The 21,862-nt window shown below is 33.7% G+C and overlaps 1 protein-coding gene across 1 annotated transcript in view; it reads right to left on the minus strand.

Moving 5' to 3' along the window:
* The window catches only part of LOC143229627 (disheveled-associated activator of morphogenesis 2-like), a 103,355-nt gene that overhangs the window by 41,779 nt on the left and 39,714 nt on the right, over positions 1-21,862 (minus strand).

Consider the following 21,862-nt stretch of genomic DNA (forward strand, 5'->3'; position numbering starts at 1 on the left):
AATGCTTTGCATGGCTATCGTCAAGATGCAGAGTATTAACATAAAACATGACCGGATACAGTAAAATTGATTATAACGACGTGGTGAGGGTCCAAAACCATTTTAATATAATGTAATCAAATTTTGGGCACAAGTTTAAAACAAAAATCTTCATTTTTTCATATTAATTTAATATATCTACGCCAGTGTTGTACACATAAACGATTTGCAACGATGATAACCTCTCCCCAGCTTATGTGAATAAAGTTTTAAAAATAATGAACCAAGTATTTTAAATTGTAAAGAAGTAATTTAACTCAAGTTTTTTTTCCTTTAAGAGTATAAAAATCTTCTAGTGAAAAGAGAATAAAAATAGTTTTAAATTTTTTGAGAGTTTGAATTGATCACCAGGCGTTTACTTAGTATTATCTACATTCAAGTTTTAATGAATGATTTTTTACGTCAAATAAAAAAACTAGTAAGAACAGTATTACCTAAGACTAGAATGCGCCCAAAAAGTTATAAGAAAGAAGCTTGACAGCACTTTAGATAAGAGGGCAAATACTTAAAAACATTGTGTGTGAATTGTAAAAGTACATATTTTTATACTCAGTATGTAGATGTATTTTTTATTCTTAAACTACAAGTATATATTTTTTAATTTCAATAAAAATCTGTATTTTTCTTTGATATAATTCTTATTATAGTGCTGTAAAACGTAGAAAATATCATCAGTATATTTTCTCGTACATTATTGTAAAGCTTGAAGTACCACTAAACACATCGATACTGTTCGTACTTCTGTGCTGTAAAACGTGGAATATAACTATCCATAGTAACATTTCTTCTTATAGTGATGCCCGAATGGCCAGGTGGTTAAGGCACTCGACTTGCAATTTAAGGGTCGCGGGTTCGAATCCCCGTCCCACCAAACATGCTCGCTCTTCCAGCCGTGGGGGCGTTATAATGTTTCCGTCAATCTCACTATTCGTTGGTAAAAGAGTAGCCCAAGGGCCCCAAGGTGGGGGGTGGTGATGACTAGCTGCTTTTCCTCTAGTCTTACACTGCTAAATTAGGGACGGCTAACGCAGATAGCCCTCGAGTAGTTTTACTTAACCAAACCTATTATACTGTTGTAAAACATAGAATGCACCTAAATTATTCAATACAATTCTTTCTTTAGTGCTGGCAACCCACTAGTACAGCGGTAAGTCAGACAGCCCGATGTGGCTTTGCTACAAGAAAACACACACTCTAGTGTTGTAAGACGTGGAATACAACTAACCTTTCTCTTACTCGAGTGTTGTGAAACATAGAATGTACCTAAATTATTCAACATAATTCTAACTACACTTTTGAAGAACATGTAATGTAACTAAACTCATGAAGTTTACATTCTTAATTACACATTACTATACGTTTTATATTTTATGGGATATTTTCTTCCAGTGCAAAAAGAATGAAATTTGAAGACTGAAACATGTCTAACCAAACAGCAGCCGCTACTCGTCGTTTGTGACGAGTTTCTCTTGTTACAACACTACGTACATTGAGACCGAAGTTCTGTTTCTTAACTAAATTAAACTAATCAGTTTCAGTGACAACAAAACCAGATGCGACTGTTTTGTGAGCGTACTTTATCCAAGAAAGCACTATCATTTTAAAGTAGCCTGTGCTGCGCGAAGACGTAGCACGAGAGGCAGGATTCGAAAATATATGTTATCATAAAGACCTTCCGCTCTTAATATTAAATATAACGACAGTCGTGCTGAATATCTCCCGCAGTCTAGTTAAGTAAATCTCTTATTCTGAAGCAAAAAAGCTTCTCATGTAGCAAGTACTTGTGGTGACTACAACCATTATCTTATCGAAGAAGTTATACAGAAGGAAGCCTTTATCAATACAGTATTGTTTATTGTTTTATATGCTTTTAAGTAAGAGAGATAACATGTTTAATATCAGTCACTGTTTAACGTCTTTCTTTCTGGGTTCACGAGTTAAAATCTTTGTAAATGGTGCCTATATTCCGTGGACCTCAGCATTGGCCTCATCGATGAAATAAATAGTGAACTTTATTTTTGATCTACGTTTAAACTTACTGTAAATAAAAAAACAAAAACGCAAAATTTTTATTTTGCTTTTATTTCAGTAAAAATCAGCCTGTCTGGGAACTTTTGTCAGTAAATGTGTATACATTACTTGTTCATATCTCCAGTTACGTTTTTTGTACACCAGATGTGGTGGGTAAATCAATAGACCGAGTGAACAGTAAATCCATCATAAAAAAACTACACCGTACGTCACCACTAATGGCTTGTCTGTTCTATAAGTTTTGAAAACAACTAATTATCCTATTTCTAAGATTTCTCCTGGGAAATGCTATAAAACAAGCATTATATATATACGTGCACCACAGTTTTAGGCATTAAGATAAGCTGGTAAGAAATAGTTGTTCTTTGTTGTTTAGAATACTTAAAGGCTACACAATATATATATGTATATGTTTGTTCATGAGAGCTTGTGGATATAAGTGTTGTTGTTTTTTTATGTGGCATAAACACAGATTCATTTAACTGTGAGCCTCTATTAATTTACTTATCAACACAGATTCATTTAACTGTGAGCCTCTGTTAATTTACTTATCATTCTACTTATATTCACTTACGCTGTGTGAAGTGGATTCCACGGATCACTTATATTCATCTACACTATGTGAAGTGGATTCCACGGATCACTTATATTCATCTACAATAAGTGAAGTTGATTCTACGGATCATTTATATTCATCTACACTATGTGAAGTGGATTCTACGGATTACTTATATTCATCTACACTATGTGAAGTGGATTCTACGGATCACTTATATTCATCTACACTATGTGAAGTGGATTCCACGGATCACTTATATTCATCTACACTATGTGAAGTGGATTCCACGGATCACTTATATTCATCTACAATAAGTGAAGTTGATTCTACGGATCACTTATATTCATCTACACTATGTGAAGTGGATTCTACGGATTACTTATATTCATCTACACTATGTGAAGTGGATTCTACGGATCACTTATATTCATCTACACTATGTAAAGTGGATTCCGCGGATCACTTATATTCATCTACAATAAGTGAAGTGGGTTTTACGGATCACTTATATTCATCTACACTATGTGAAGTGGATTCTACGGATCACTTATATTCATCTACACTATGTGAAGTGAATTCTACGGATCACTTATATTCATCTACACCATATAAAGTGGATTCTACGGATCACTTATATTCATTTACACTATGTGAAATGGATTCTACGGATAACTTATATACATCTACACTGTATGAAGTGGATTCTTCGGATTACTTATATTCATCGACACTGTGTGGAGTCTACGGAAGGAGAATGAAGTCTTAACGTGACGGATGGTGGAATATCGAGAATTTGCATGATCAGTTTTCGTAACGGATATTTGAATTTACCCGGAAATAGTATATTATCTAGTCACATATAACTCTTACAAGAAATTACACAATATTAAGTTCACGTTTTCGTAACAGACACTAGAATGTCTTCTAAAAGTTAAATAGTGTCAAGTTTTGCATAATGGATAAAATCTTATCCATTTGTCACTTGATGTCCAGTTTAATGTAATTGACACTAGAATGCCAACCAGAACTTGTATGATATCCAGTATACGTCAGGGATATTGAAAGCTACTTGAAACTAGACATGCGTTACGTGGACTGGAGGTGTGAAATTACATAACGTGCTCAGTTTGACAGTGAATGAATACTAGAATGTTCCCCGGAAGAAATATAATGTTCACTGGCTTGTAATAGTTACAGTAATGCCCTTCAGATGTCGCATAATGTTCAATTTCCCATAACGAATAGCAGGTTTCCTGAAGCATAAACTGATATAATATTGTAATCCCATACAATTTAGTTACTGGCAATGTTATTTTGATGTGCCATGCCTAAATCATTTGATGATAACTTAAATAATGTTACAGTTCAAATGGTGCTGCCATCCCTAAGGTTAATACATACTTTAGTTCATTGTACACATAGTATTTGCTGGTTAAACTTGTAAATACACGTTTGTTGTTCCTGTGTTTGTATCTTCTTTCTTTTCATAAATTGTGTGTATGAAATTGCATGCATGGAACTGAGTTATTTCTGAAGAACTGATACCCCTTTTTGAGTCATTAACGTAACAGCCCTTTTCCTCTCTATTGAAGATTAAAACTAGTTTTCATCGGATAGCTATAGAGACACGGAGTTAATCAATAGAGAGAATGATAAAACGGGAAGTCAGAAAAGCAATTAGTTGGACCTGGGCTTTCCTGATGTTATGTCTGGTGCCTGTTCAGTCTCTCTGAAAAAGTAAATTAGGATCAACCACACAGTTACTGTTGTAAGTTTCGAAAAATGAATTTTCTTTTTCTTTTAACTTTCAGTAATGTGACTAATAAATAATAAAAGCCTATGTTACTAACGATTTTCAGTTCACGTGGTTAGTTAGTTTAGATTTAAGCGCAAAGCTGCAAAATGGGCTATCTGTGCTCTGCCTACCACGGGAATGGAATCCCATTTTCTAGCGTTGTAAGTCCGCAGACATTCTGTTGTGCCAGCCACTGGAGAAGCTTCGCATGGTTATCTTCTTGAACTTTATTGTTAGCGCAGAGCTACACAATGGATTATGATGTGCTCACGATCACGAAAGGTATTTAAACCACGTTTGTAGCGTTATAAACCTTCAGACTTAACACTAAGCTACTTTTGAAGAGGCTAGTACAGAGAAGTACTAAGTGAGGTACAGGCATTGATAGCTATCATTCAATAGCTTTCCTCATATAATTATAAAATATTAATCCATTTTTGTTACTGACAAATAATAATAATAAATTCAACGTCAGTATGCTGTATAAGTTTAACATTCTATAACAAGTGAATGTTAATTATACTAACAAAGATATCCAACAACATTTTCATAAAATCTATAAGTATACATACATAGAGGGGAATATGTTACTCATTAATGTATCCTCAAACTTAGTAAATATATAGAGAATGACATGTAACTCATCACGAAAGCGCTCAGGTTATAAGGTTTTTATATCGTGTTACTCATTAATGTATTCTCTTAGTTAACACATAGAGAAGGATATTTTATTCATTAATGTATCCTCTAACTTAGTTAATACATAGAGAAGGATATCTTACTCATTAATGTATTCTCTAGCTTAGTTAATACATAGGAAGGGTATCTTACTCGTTAATGTATCTTCTAACTTAGTTAATATATAGAAAAGGATATCTTACTCATTCATGTGTCCTCTAACTTAGTTAATATATAGAAAAGGATATCTTACTCATTCATGTATCCTCTAACTTAGTTAATATATAGAAAAGGATATCTTACTCATTCATGTATCCTCTAACTTAGTTAATATATAGAAAAGGATATCTTACTCATTCATGCATCCTCTAACTTAGTTAATATATAGAAAAGGATATCTTACTCATTAATACATCCTCTAACTTAGTTAATATATAGAAAATGATATCTTACTCATTCATGTATCCTCTAACTTAGTTAATACATAGAAAAGGATATCTTACTCATTCATGTATCCTCTAACTTAGTTAATATATAGAAAATGATATCTTACTCATTCATGTATCCTCTAACTTAGTTAATACATAGAAAAGGATATCTTACTCATTCATGTATCCTCTAACTTAGTTAATATATAGAAAAGGATATCTTACTCATTCATGTATCCTCTAACTTAGTTAATATATAGAAAAGGATATCTTACTCATTAATACATCCTCTCACTTAGTTAATATATAGAAAAGGATATCTTACTCATTAATACATCCTCTCACTTAAATGCAGTAAAAATGATTTTTTACACTTTTTTCTTCTAAAGCCTTAATATGTTGTGATTTATTACCACACACCCATTTGTCTCACAGTAGCTAAGCATAGTTATTATATATGTGAATATTTCGCTAAATTTTCAACAGTCCAGGCTTCGAACAAAATGGGAAAAAGCGATCTATAATTACTAACAATTATTATATACTCTTCCATGTTTTTAAGGTATTAGGTTACGAACATAGCGTTAAAAGTATAATAGGCCTAATACAATGCCTTATGAAAAACATAACTGTAGTCTGTAGTTCAGTACATATGTTTGTGTTGGACAACTGCTTAGAGTCCAATGGTCTGGGGCAAGCATATTTTTCTGGAAATTTCCCCTCATGTAGTGTGGGATTGTTGACATACACTTATTTAGACAGAATAGAATTCTCTGAAACTGATTGGCTGCACTTTTAATATGTTTTTGTTTTTTCTGAGGGACTTTCTTCAGCTACTAGAAAAGAAAGGTTATGTCTTCAAGCGAGCTAACAGCCAATCAGAGTGTACTGGTGTTGTTTCCACTTTCGTTTAGCTTTGACTGTTTGTTTACTCATTAGGTGTTTTAAATCCATCTTCGTTGTGTAAAGCAACTTCTTGTCCCACAAAATTGTAATAAACTCTAACATACAACTCATTTCATATTCGAATAAAACGATTTTCCTCTTTTTTGTATTTTTACCATTCACAATACATTTTCCCGCCTCAGATTTGAGTCTGAGACTTTTCGCACACAAGGCGAGTGAATGATGTATTATCTGAGCTAAATGCCTAGATCCCTAGCGCTTGATAGCAAGACACTTTTAACAACTTATTAAGACAGAGTGCTGTCTTGTTACTTATATCACGCCTACAGTGGCACAACGACATGTCTGTGGCCTTATACCGCTAGAAATCGGGTATCGATACCCGTGGTGGGCAGAGCACAGATAGTCCTTTGAGTAGCTTTGTGCTTAACTACAAACAAACTTATGCCATAATACTAACACATTATTGGCACACAGAGTACTGTTTTATTACTCGTATAATAATACAATATTAACATATTATAACATTTTATTTTTGGCAGAATCCTTGAACCCCCACTAAAAGGAAATTTCATATGTCGATTGGTAATATAATTACAAAAGAAAAACCCACCATAAGAGTTAAAATGTACATCATACCTCCTTACCTCGTTTTCCTTGGTCACATTCAGTTTATTCTGTAACTTCTTTTGATAATAAATGTGCAGCTCGAAGAATAATTTAGCCTTTGCCAAGGCCTTGTTTTTAAAGAAGTAATTTTAATATCCACGGTTTGTTTATCGCATGATGATCTACTTTTAAAGATAAGTAATTTGTTCATTGTTCCATCAGAGAAGACAATTACAACCACGGTAAAAATGTAGCATCATAGAGGTTATTTGGATTTATCGTCTATTAGATAACCTCAGTTGGTCTCAAAATATCTGGATGATTTTTCAACTGTTGCTCAGGAGCAACAATGGTGGGATAATGTAAGATGCGGTAGTTGTTCTATGGTTTCTCTGTTTCTTTTCAAAATGTTTAATCTTTTCGTCTAGCATTAAAAACTGCACACATTTCACCACAATAAACACTATTTATTTATATTAGATGACATGGTTAGTGTTCTGGTTTACTGTTCGTACTGATGGTACACACTTCACCAAATCAAAACATGTTTTCTTGTAAACATATGATTTTTTGAGATAATATGTACGCTCGTTATGTTGTTAGTTGCTTTAATATCCAGCCTAAAATACTACTTACAAAAATATATTAACTTTTATACATCTTAGTGAATTTACGCACCGACAAAATTTAATATCCACTTTTACATTTTTTATTATAAAAAATTTATAAAAAATGCAATATAACACTTTGATGACACATGATAACTTATAAGTTCATCTACATATTTGAATTTGATAAATGCTGTCCTTTTTTAAAGTATCAATAGTCAGAATAATAGAGTTACTTGGACCAAAAAGCTGTGCTAAACACAATACTCGTCAATTCTTCCAATGAGTATTGGTTATAGTATAGATAAATAATAAATCTAATCTTTATTGAGGAGCACTCTTGTCTGTAAAACTCCACAAATAGAAATGTAAAAGATACGGTAAAGAAAGGAAAGGCTTATGTGGGTGTGTGTAAAAGATATACATCAACATCCATCGTTTCCTAATTACTTTTAGTTTTCCATTTCTTTGTGAAACCTTCAGCATTACTGTCGTCTCGGACAGGCTGGTGAATGTTGGACAAGTGACGTATTTCTTTAGTGTGAGTTTAGTCTCTATCCCCGCTAAGTTCATCCATTTTCATGAAACGGTAAACAAAGTTGAGATTAAACTTTCAGAACGTGGGATGAGGGAGATAGAAAAACATACACAAAGCTTGTTGGAGAACAGAAATATTACAGAATAACAATAATGGAACAGTTTATACAGTTAAAGAAACACAATTCCGTGGCGGAATATTGTTCCGCAAGAGACGCAAGAAGAAACACTTGGATAAATGATAATACTGAATAAACTACGCTGTTATTCAATTGATTACAATTATTCATTTAAAGGTTAATTAAATTCACCATAGCTCAATAAAGATATTCACCAGAATTCAGCTCTTAATAAGTGGTTCATAGAAGGTGGTTTGGAGGAAGAGAAAATGATCCTGATGTCTTTGCGCACTAAAATTATTTTATATTCATTACAATCATTTACCATCTTCATGACGTCTTGGTCAAGTAAATGCAACATTTTAATGTGTACAGTACGAACAAGCCCCGGGCCCGGCATGGCCAAGCGCGTAAGGCATGCGACTCGTAATCCGAGGGTCGCGGGTTCGCGCCCGTGTCGCGCCAAACATGCTCGCCCTCCCAGTCGTGGGGGCGTTATAATGTGACGGTCAATCCCACTATTCGTTGGTAAAAGAGTAGCTCAAGAGTTGGCGGTGGGTGGTGATGACTAGCTGCCTTCCCTCTAGTCTTACACTGCTAAATTAGGGACGACTAGCACAGATAGCCCTCGAGTAGCTTTGTGCGAAATTCCAAAAACAAACAAACGAACAAGCCCACCCTTTAGACCTATTGGACAAATTTTGAAGAATATTTACTAAAATAAGATTTCAACATGGTACATCATTGTAGAAATAAAATAGTTGAGAAACTGACAAAATTTTTAACGTTTCTACATATTAACTAGAGGTAGAAACTACTTTAGCTTAGGATTTGAGGTTCAAGAATTGGAGTTATAACCGATTATGACTGATTAGAGTGTTGGTTTATTTTTAAATTTTAGTTCATTCGTAAACTAGACAGGGAAATATAGTAGTATTAAACTGAAATTTTATTATCGCTGTAAGAAATAAAAAAAGGAATATTTATATATTACCTGTTATAATTTATTAAATTATTGGAATACTCTGTGGTCTTTTGTTCTCAAGAAAGTTTTAATTATTTTGTTCTTCTGTCGACATTTGAAAAAAAAAAGTTTTCAAATAAGATCTTGCTTTACAAGTTTGTTTTGGAATTTCGCACAAAGCTACTCGAGGGCTATCTGTGCTAGCTGTCCCTAATTTAGCAGTGTAAGACTAGAGGGAAGGCAGCTAGTCATCACCACCCACCGCCAACTCTTGGGCTACTCTTTTTACCAACGAACAGTGGGATTGACCGTCACATTATAACGCACCACGGCTGAAAGGGCGAGCATATTTGGCGCGACGGGGATGCGAACCCGCCATCCTCAGATTACGAAGCGCACGCATTAACGCGCTAGGCCATACCAGACCCACTTTACAACTTAATTAAACTGGTTGTCAGGGTTATTCATCGCTGTATTAAATATACCATCAACATCATTCATTTCCTGAGGCAGACACAGAAGTTACCTTTACAAATGGTTATACCATATTAAACAGTTAACAAAGAAACTGTGTTAATCATGTCAAAAGGAATTAGAAACAAACTGCATAACTTGCTCGCTTAAGGCTACGTATGTCATTAAAAAGCTGAAGAAAACTTGTTGTTGCATATTTTGTTTATTTGAAATAAGGCTAGTGAGTTCCCCAATACCAAATCATGATTTATATAATGCAGTAAAATAAAATGTCATTTGAATGTTTCACTAGATCTAATAACTTTACGTTTTTTTCCGTCTATGAATGAAAATTATTCATTTAAAAGTGAAAAATCACCAGGGCTCGATAAAAATACTCAATGGCATCCAGCTCTTACTCCAAGTTCATTTTTGTCAACCGGAAATTCCCAAGACCCTCTTGGATTCGCTGCGATAAAATTCTGCTTTATTTTTAGGATAGAACAAAAAGAGCTGGTACGTACAAAAAACAACTCAAAATAATCATATTGTGAACAAAAATAAAAAAATTTAAATGAATTATTATAAGTATGTATTATTAAAAAATTAACAGCATATTGTCATTAAAATGAGATTTGGTTTGTGAGGGCTATCTGCGCTATCCGTCCCTAATTTAGTTGTGAAAGAGTAGAGGGGAGGCAATCTAGTAAACACTACTCACTGCCAACACCGAGGCTACGCTTTTACCAATGAATGGTCAGACTAACCGCCAAATTATAATCTCCCCACGATGAAAGAGTAAGCATGTTTGGTAAGAGGGATTCGAATCTGCAGTTGAGATTCTAATCATTATGTCATTCCAGGTACGAAAATAAGAGGACCTTTAGGAGATGAACAAAAAGTGAATCCTCTTGAAAATGTTATCAATTTGTTATCTTTTATGAGATGACGGAAAACATGTAAAACTGTGCATTTTTGGAACGTATTTGATGAGATGTGTTCAAATATGGTCTGAAATCATAATTCTAACATTGGCTTTCATGCATGTCTGAATTTTCATGATTTTAGTTATATATCACACTATAATGGAACTCTTGCTCATATGATACCCGATAGACTTGTTTACTACGCGATGTGCAACCCCACAATTTCGCGAAATTTTAATCCTGTGTGCATGTAGATTTATAGCAGGGATCACAATTTTCCCGTTTCCTATCACGGAAAACTTTATTTTTTCATTCTCAGGATGCTTGTATGACGTCACGAATACGTGACACGCTAATCAATGCACTGGCGCCATCTATATAAATATAATAGTCATGTCTGTTGTACGTCCATATAAATACTTCGCAGGGTGTAGATGGATCTTCACCAAAATTGATATGGAGGTTCATTTGGTCTATGAGAAAATACACATAAAATTTCAATTTTGCAGTTTTTATGAGTGTTTTTGCCTTTTTTTAACCAGTACTTCGCCCCTGTTGGTGGATCTTCACAAAATTTGGCATGGGGAAATACATGCAGACTTACGGCTTCACATTTTATGTTTTGTTGTTTCTATAGGCATTTTGGAGTTTTTCAAAATTGTGTATAAAGGAAAAATGTCCTTAGACAACCTTCCATTAATCACGAATTTACATAACTTCCGTTTAGGGTACGGATATCCCAGCTAGTTCTAATGAAAGGTGCTGTTCACCTACTATAGTTTCTTAGATCTTTTTATCCCCTTTAGCCTACAAAATTATCAAACAAGTTTCTCTGCAACTGTGGAGCCATTAAAAGATATCTTAGAAATAAGGGAACTGATATTGTGAAATGGCCAGGTTAATTACCTAATATCAATATTTATGGGCTGAGTTAAACCGATTAATGGAAAATCGCAAACCAGACACGGAAAATGAGCTTTTTGAAATACTCAAAGAAGAATGGTAATCAATCACTCAGGAATCCGTGCACAAACTCACTGAAATGCCAACTAAGTATGACACAATATGTTTGTTTTTGAATTTCGAGCAAAGCTACACGAGGACTATCTGCACTAGCCCTCCCTAAAAAATTAATCTTTTACCAAAGAATAGTGAGATTAGCCGTCACATTATGGCACCTCCATCGTTGAAAAGGCGAGCATGTTTGGTACGACGAGGATTTGAACTCGAGATCCTCAGATCACGAGTGGACCGCCTGAACCATCTGGCCATGCCAGGCCGACACAATATGTCATTCAGTGGAACACCACCATCAACATATGATGTAAAACTGAAGCGGCTTCAGAACACAGTCTTTTAACATGGCATTTTAACTATAAACATTACTGCCTAAATTCACTGAGAAAATGTCATAAATAGTTTAATCGCTTATTCAGATGTCTCAAAAAGATAAAAGTTTGTTTTCAGATATCACACTTGGGCTACTCTTGTCTAGCCCCCTAATGGTACAGCAGTGTATCTATGGACTTACAACGCGAGAATCCTGTTGCGTTCAACACTGAATTTAGTTTTATAAGTAGACTTTGCTTAAATACTTTTTAATACCGCTCTTTGTATATATGAAACCCTAGAAGGTCCTTTGGTGATTGAATGAGGAAACCTTACAAGATAAATACAGTATATATATGTGTGTGTATTCATCCGCTGACTTTGTTTTGTGTGGAAGTCTCGCATGTAGTATTTCTTCATTAGTTTGCTATCTGTTCAGTCATTCTTAAATGAGAGAGGTATAACGAGAACTAATTCAGCGTACATTGCAGTGTGCGGAAAGGTCTACAAGTTAAAATAGTTTGGTGCATTTTAATCGGGGGCTCATCTTACATAGCTATACTTAAGGCTACAATGTCATTTGATCAAGGTAATAATTAGTTGTTGTTTTAGGGTTGTCACAACACTCAGACGTCCACCCTCAGCTGAACTTCTGACCACTTACAATTTAGTCACTAAACATCTTTCAATTTGATATTTTCATTTACGATCAAATTCTTTACCGTTTTTACTACCTTGTCTGAACTTTTGTACACATTCATACTGCTGCCTGGTCATCCGCAATATCGCACCAAAAATTACACCTTATCCAAAAAAACGATTCATGAGCCATCTTTCCTTTAGTGGGGCCTAAGAATTAAAACCTCTAGTGTAGGAGAAGGTTGCAACTCCTCTAGTGTTAGTTATTGGTATCAACACGTATACCTCCTTTTTATTTTTAGTGCAGATTTCTATTTGTCTTATTGCATTCACGGAAAAATGACAATTCTTCCTTCCTTAGTTGATAGCACATTAGTTATCATTTTTTATTCTGCTCATATTAAAACAACTTATACTTCGATGATAGTGCATGATGTACTGAACTTTTGTCCAGTGTAATCGACAACGTATTATCGTTACTTAAAGTGTTCGCTCTCCAGTGGCAGAGGGGCATGTCTGCGGACTTACAACACTAGAAACCGAGTTTCGATACGCGTGGTTAGTAGTGCATAGATAGTACATTATGTAGCTTTGTACATAACTCCAAAAGCAAAACAGTAACTAAAGTGTTAAAAAACATTGATGTTGTTCTTCGACGTCAGTGCATGAGGTGTGTTACTATTTTAATTAGTGTCATTGGTAACTGAAAGCAGTTACCTGAAGATCAAACATATATATGACTATACCCCCAAAATATGTGGTTATGATCTTTCGCGTTCTGGTTTTTGTAAAGTACAAAACATTTCCTTTCTCTTAATAATGTGACAGTTAACCATTCACTGTTATTCTTTTATATTCAACTAATTAATATCTGACATTGTCTTTCGTCTTGATTTGTGATAATTCAGCCATTAACCACTTCAATATTTGAATGTTTTTGTGCCAATGAATCCATTGTTCTCTGCTTTGATAAATTAACGGTAATTATATCCGTATTCAGATGTCTGTATATGAATGTGTACGTGACTTTACCTTTCTTGTTGATGACGTATCAGTTATCAACTTATCTACGAATGAGCTAAAATGTTCGTCAATGTATACACCTAAGCTATAAATGTAGAAAAACAAGTTGTCCATTTTAAAACACATTTAACTGAGATAAATATTAACATAATTAAGGACTCATTTTTGTGTTGTTTTATTACTATATAAATAGTTATTATATACTCTTGTATTTAACTGTGATATAATAATATATTATTGTGTGATCAAACAGTATTCCATCTGCAATGTATATTTATATATTTAATTGTTAGAATGTTCTAAATGGCCCAGTTTCTTCTATTAAAATATCGTGTTTTGAGTTATGTTTATTGCATTGTGATTGACTTGTTACTGAAAAGGTTACATAGTATCCACGAATTATTCTTAGATGGTGTTAGGTATCATGAAATTATAACTAATGTCACCGTATTTTCTCCCTTTTAAGCATTTTCTATGTATGACGTTCACTTGTTATTGCTACGTTATTTTTTACATGTACTATCTTATCATTTTTGTGTTAGTACAATGTGTGTTTGGAGGGTTTATTTCTTTACATAATACGTGTGTTTAAAGGTTATGTACTAAAAGTTCTAATTTCTTGGAAGGAATTAAGATGGGAGACAGATGGTTGTGTCGGTTGTTGTCATGGTAATGAAAGCTTTAATGGTGAGATCCAGTAAGGCTTAGTGGACTGGGAAGTTCACCAATGAATACACGAACTATTGGTGATATACAATCGATTATACGTAACTTAGAAGCACTATCATTTCACTAAAGTAACAATTAGCCGTTGTGGTTGGGTCTTCTATTGAGATCGTATAAAACTGACATGACCAACAGTGCGCGTATGTTTGCTAAAACAGGATGTGACGTCACTATCAAGAAAAAATACCCTTTTGCAACCAACTATGAATTAGGGACTTTGATGCTCGTAGTAACCGATATAAAAACAACACACTTTATAGGCTACTTATTTTAAAACTTTTGAGGATATTTTTGGACGTGTAAACTACATGGGTTGCAGCCGGCCCGCGATTCATTTTCAGTACACGGAGAATATCGAGCCATACAAAAGGCTTTATCTCAGAAGTGTTGTAGTGTAGATAATTTATCTCAGAAGTGTTGTAGTGTAGATAATTTAAAATATCACTGAAGACAATGTTCCATTTCTACTTGGTACTTTACAGATTGCAGTAGCGTGTTGAGCAATTGTATTTTAATAGAGTTTAAAACAAATGCAAAAAAATGTCCATTTATCGACCATTTTTGTGTTGCTATAATACTTTTGTTTTAACATCTACAAATTCAGTATGTGGATCATTTGGACTAACGTTTTGCTCAGTTTAACAGCTATATGATTTTTCTTTCAAGTTTCTGCTGCTGTAGAGTAACCTGACATTGGCAACAGACATATATTATACACATTACCGAGTTTGAAAAATACTGAGAACTGTAGCATTGGTAACACTTATGATATTGTTTGAAAAATGTTGCGTATTCTTACATTGTCAGTAGGCATATCACATAGACTATTACATATAAAAATTCCTGAGCACTCTGACATTACCAGGAGACATATGATATTCATTATTATGTTTTAGAAATATTGCCAGCAGAGATATGTTATTATGTTTTAGAAATGTTGTGTACTCTTACGTTGCCAGCAGACATATGATATACATTATTATGTTTTAGAAATGTTGTGTACTCTGACGTTGCCAGCAGACATATGATATACGTTATTATGTTTTAGAAATATTGTGTACTCTGACGTCGCCAGCAGACAATTTTATCACCTACATTTTTATTTTTGAAAAGAAACAAACAAACAATGGGTATCTTATTCACCACAATTTTAAAAATAAATTACGTTGTTGTTTGGAATTTTTTAATTTCCTTATTACATTTTTTAACAAACTAGTTTTTATTTCTACAGGTAGCCGTAAGAAAGTAAATAACAATGGATAGCTTGCAGTTTTTTTATCACTGGGCCAAGTGATAAAATAAATTGTTTTGAAATAAACATTTACGTAGATAGAGAAAGTGTTGTGCTTTATATTGATATTTATATCATTCCTAATTTCATTCTGATATTACTGTTTTTAGCTGGATGATTGTTGTGTACATGAAATGTGGATAACTGTTGTTACAAACAGTTTAATGTTTTTTCTTATGTTACTTTATAATAGAAACAAGCAAATATTAAACACAAAATTCTTGTTTGGCTCTGCGATACTTAATCAGTGAGTAAGTATCTTAGCAATTATGTGGAATAAATGAAACTGTTTTATATTGAAGAAATTCGTGCTACAACAGTTTTTTCTACTTAGATGTTTACTGGGTGCATTTAAGGACTTTATAAATGCTTCTATTATAAACAAACAGTTCTACTGAAAAAGCATTTTAAGTTTGCCTAAAAAGTACAAGATCAAAAAAGTGAAATCAAAGCAGTTTCTGCTTGTTTCATTTTAAATTCCTAATCATATATCTAAAGCAAATTCACATTCTGACACTCGATAGTTTGAAGTTGAGTGCATTATATTAAAACAATTTTGGAGGCTTACCACGTTGTTACACTCCATGTTGCGACTTTCGACCATACTCTATCTGACGACCTTGTCTTTTAATGACAAACCTATAACGTAATTTTTAGTACAAAATGTTCCGTCGCAAGTGTGTAGTTTTCATAGCATACCACTCTTCCCTGCATGTTTTCCATAAACTATCTAGTGTACGGGAACATTGTTCCCAATTTAATTTTAACAGCCTAATCACTCATAGGCGCTGTGTGGTGATTTGACCGGTATGTTCTTGTATGAAAGAGCATGGACACCTTTTTTTTTCCATCTCCAGCCGTTTGAGATATGTGACTATTGAATAATTATGCCATGGAAATTTATGCATACATGTGACGTATGCCGGTCTTTCATACGAAGATTTTTGCTTAACTATATTTCGCGCTGTTTTGTGGGTGACATGAACAAATTTTACCAATGATATTTATGATTTTAGATTATTATCTGTTAAAAGACGCCCCATTTTGCTAACCATGGCTTGGGTATGACTTGTTGCAGGTCTTTAGCTGGGTGGTCCTGGTTTCACAGTTTGATCCATATTTATTTATTTTCCAATATACAAATAAGAAGAAATATCCTCATCCTGGAAACTGTAAACGCCTGATCTTAAAACATCTTTATGACCCAACTGTAAGGACATTTTGTGTCGGAAAGGTCTGTTACATACCATTCCCAAATGACAAACAACTTCAAAATGCACTTCTGGAGTATTTCGAGACTTTGTGTTTGTAGTTGTCATGTGGTGTGATTTACCGACTAGCTCATTCAAAATCGTTTTGAATAACACAAAGTAAACGCGAAACAAAAGTAGCATGAAGTAAGTGTAGTTTAATAAATAACAGGAAATGAGCTTGTATTTCACGATCAGTTATGTGTTCATAAGAAACGAAAAAAATAGTAACTATAATTGTTTTTCATAAGTCCTATTTAAACTTTCGAGTATCTCATTTATTTAGGCAATGTTTGAAAAACATTTCTACAGATGCAATATTTGACACTTTTAAAAAAAACTTTACACGAGTTATTATTAAAATTTGTGCAGTATAGATTAGGACCGTGACAAACATTCTGCTATAGATTTGGTTTGATTTTTTCAAGACTTTAAGTCCAAAGCAGATACTTGAAAGGTCGGTCATTTGTGCACAACTGTCTTTAATTCTCACCTTATAGACTAGAACTAAATTAATAACACACCACCCACCGGAATTTTTTTTTTTCGGCAACAGAACACAAACCACGAATCCTCAAATTTGCTGTGCAAGCATATAAATCATTTAGCCACGCCAAGCCTATTTTGTTGTTTCGAAATATTACTGTTTTTTTGATTGGAAATTGCAAATAAATAATGAGCAACAACACTTCTTAAAAATAAGAGAAATGCACCTGAAATGTTCCGTTTTAAAGAAGCAAAAATTACAATTTTGAGGACGTGCCTGTTTTACATTTTGTAACCTAAACATATAGGCTATGCCTGTAATACTATAAGTAGCACAGCGTAAATATGCTTGTACGTGCAAACACTCTTTACATATATCTCAAAACTGAGTTACCAGTAAAACGTAGTAGCATCTGATACTTATTACGTAATTTAAATATTTGGCTATATGTCAATTAGAAGCGAGTAGTGTACGACTGACAAAAATTAAAGATATATTTGGACTAAAATGTACAAAATGTGTACCGTTTTCGTATTTTGCAAACGTATTCTTGGAATTAGTATTTTAAAATAACTGTTATAATACTACTCAGTTTTTGACATTCCTGAAAATGCGTGCGCACCGTGCTATCTAATTGCGCATGCGCGCCACATTTTCATTTCAACAGATGTAAACAAAAGTCGTGTATAAAGTAGACGTTTTGTATAAAACCATATTAATTAAAATTTTAAAGTTTTTAAAAAATGTCTCACGTTAAAGCGTTGAAAAACTAAACACGTTTGTTTAGTAATGATATTAAGTATGTTAATGTTTAGCCCTAACTAAATTAAAGCAAAAAATGTACACACGTTTAATTTATCTTTTTTTCTATTAAATAAAAGCTGTGCTTAAAAGTTTAACTAATGTTAACTGTAAGACAGGTGGACTTACAAATTTCGGTGTCTATGATTAGAATTATTTTAAAGCATTCTAGAAATTCTGTATTTAAATAATTACTGTTGCAACAAAAATTTTGATATGACCGATAATATTTTGCGAGTCTCTGCTAGCATATAGTAAAACTTAAATCCTGGATTTCCTTAAAGCATGCATCATTGGATTTGAAAGTCAAGACTTAAGATATGCCCGAAAGGTTTCTTTCTTAAACCTATGTAGTATAGCACAGATTTCGTATGAGCCTGAATAGACATTTTCATTTACGTAGGGAAATGTAGATCTTAAACAAGGAACTGAAAAATCTAAGTGTAATTTGACTTTAGTCCATACATCAAAGAGGTTAAATTAAGAGAATAACATCACAAAAGTTGTGATGTTAACACATAAAGTTAAGTTCTAACATTTCTACATGAGTCAACACGATTCTGTATTTAAGGAACACAATTTACAATAGTGTGAAATTGTAATATTATTTTAATTTAAATTTTTTGCAGTAAGATTTAAGATCGTACAGCGTTAACAAGTTACAATATGAAAAAATATTCATAATTCTTCATTTCTATTGAAAACTGACAAACTTTCGCTGTAATGCGATTAAAATAACCGTAAAGTACACTTCCTTGATGTGCAGTGTTACACAAACGACAACAGTTTTTTATTCGTCTAACACTTACCACCTGTGCTTGCATCACCTTCCCGCAATATAAATGTATGTATTCAAATGACACGTGTAACCAAGTACAAAGGGTAACATATAAGAACTTTCAACTGTAGACCAATGTAGTAAATTCTTAGCTATTATATATCACTATGAAAACAAAGTGACTACATTAGGTAGTACAAATGTAAACAGTTAGACGTTTGAAGTCCAATACGTTTTATTTCAAATACGGTGAATTAAAACCTGTTAACTTATTGTATGAGTTATGCAGTTAAATTATTGGGGTTATGTAGTTAAATTATTGGGGTTATGTAAGCTTTTGAAACAGAAAAAAAGGAGAATTATTAAATTACAGGTTGAAACTTTGGTTTATTTTAAGGTTTTCTATTACCGTAGTTATATATACACGCCACAAGTTGTTGACTTGTTTATTAACACGAAAAGAATCAAAGTCTTAAAATTTGTACATTTCAAAATTTTAATCAATATTTTATTTGGAAGAAAAAAAATACGTGAAAATGTATAAAGAACAATACCATTTAAATCTGTAAACAACCAAACCACACATATGAAAAGATATAGAAACTTTTAAAGTGTTAAAATACTCTTAATATAAACAAAAGTATTACGTCATAACAACAGCTATTTGTTGGCGATGTTTTAAAAGTTTATTAATCAATGAGAAAATTATCACATGACACATGTGGATAAAAAGGGTATGTATCTATTTACAGTCACTATGACGTAACAGAAATGACTGTAATGTTGCACGAAGCGCCGCTAGAATAGTAATTTGTACAATTATCATTAAAAGTCAAATTTCGAAAGCTATGTTCGATTTATTAAAATTTTATGATATTTTACCTCACTTCATTAAGTTGGTTTTGTACATTAATCAATATAAATTGTTTTAAATATGATAATGGTTACGTATCGTATATAACTAGTGCAGAAACATGAACCTTTCTGTTAAATAGCATTTTACACGGGAAAGTTTGTTTGTTTTGAATTTCGAGCAAAGCTACACGAGGGCTATCTGCGTTAGCCGTCCCTAATTTAGCAGTGTAAGACTAGAGGAGAGGCAACTAGTCATCACCATCCACCGCCAACTGTTGGACTACTCTTTTACCAATGAATGATTGGATTGACTGTCACATTATAACGCCTTCCTGGCTGAAAGGGCGAGCATGTTTGGTGTGACGGGGATTCGAACACGCGACCCTCAAATTACGAGTCGAGTGCCTTAACCACCTGTCCATGTCGGGCCTGCACGGGAATGAAAGGTGATAATCAGTACATGCCTGGAAGGTTCATGGAACTCGCACAGTATTCTGTATTAAAGGTTATGTAATTTATTAGGTACAACGTCTTTTAACCCAAAGACATGATTTTTCTGGTGTTAAAGACATCTAATCTTGGTGTAACTAATTATAATATCAAAGTTCATTATTTGCGTATAACACTCAGTTGGATAAATGTATCACTTAGTGGTGTAATTCTTACAATTGATGCGGTATAAATTTACATGCCTAGAAACGAAATATCTTGAACTTTAACTGGATGTAAATTATTATTATTTTAACATAGTCAAAACTTAAGAATAAAGACTGACATCAGGGAAAAAGAACGAAAGTACATATAAGTGGTTTAAGCGCTTATAAACCCAATTAATTTAATTTCATGATAAACAGAATTATTTAAATATAAAGAAACGTCTACAAATATTTTGAAACATAACAACAACTAGCTTACCTTCTGTGAAAAAAAACCAACGACTAAACAAACACGTTACGAGCTGTAACTGGCACGTGGAGATCCTTGTTAAGAGAACTGAAAACTTTGATCAACAGAGAGAAGTTGCATGGCTACGATCAAATCAATATATATGTAAAGAAAAGCTTTTTAAAGGAACAATCGACTATAATCACGTGACTGAGAATAATAACGTGAAGACAAACGAGATGTTTCGCGCGTGCCGATGAAGCCTACCACCTTTCCCCGTGACAAAATTTTGTTTGTTTAGAATTAAGCACAAAGCTACACAATGGGCTACCTGTGCTCTGCCCACCACAGGTATCGAAATCTGGTTTTAGTGATGCGAGTTCGCAGACGTGCCACTGGATGATAATGATTGTCCAATATTCCACAACAAGTAATAAATATACTGAACCACCTAAAGGCACAGATAGCCAAGCTGCTTTGTGCCATAAAACACCAAGTCAACCAACCACCTAAAGGCCGTTGCATATATTAATTTTCCATGACAGTCACTTCAGGATAACTCAGTTGAAAAGCAGCTCTGGGCGAGCATGAACGCACCAAGTTCGTGGTTGCTTCGTTTGTTGTTCAGAAAAACCTGTTATATTCAGTGGTTTACCACAATTATCAGCTTAACCATGTGGTGACTGTCCTGCTTCTACAGTACTTTTTACACTTGGGGTAAATCTCAAGAATGATAACTGAGAATAAGCTGGTAATTGAACTCAAACACTGACAAAAGCCAGTAGCGTTCCGTCTGGAAACTATGGCTGTAACTTAAGGCACCGCCCCTTACACTTCCTGCTCACTGAGTAATGCCCAACACCGTGTTAAGTAACCGTGGATGTATATTTTTAATCTCTTTCGAACTACATCCTTTGTTTCAGAATGTAACAAGTAAGTAAACACAGTTATAAACAAGAGTCCTAACAGAAGAGTATTACAATATATATTCGAAATGGAAGAGGAACCATTGCCTTTATAAAGCTCAGCTAATTCTCGATGATGAGAAACCCGATTGAAATAGAAATGCATCTCAGAACAGCTAGTGTTAACACCCACACCAGCCGTTCTGAGATACAAAGCTCAGCTGACGTGGAAAGATTAAGC

This window comes from Tachypleus tridentatus, chromosome 10 (genome assembly GCF_004210375.1).
Source record: "Tachypleus tridentatus isolate NWPU-2018 chromosome 10, ASM421037v1, whole genome shotgun sequence".
NCBI lineage: Eukaryota > Metazoa > Arthropoda > Merostomata > Xiphosura > Limulidae > Tachypleus > Tachypleus tridentatus.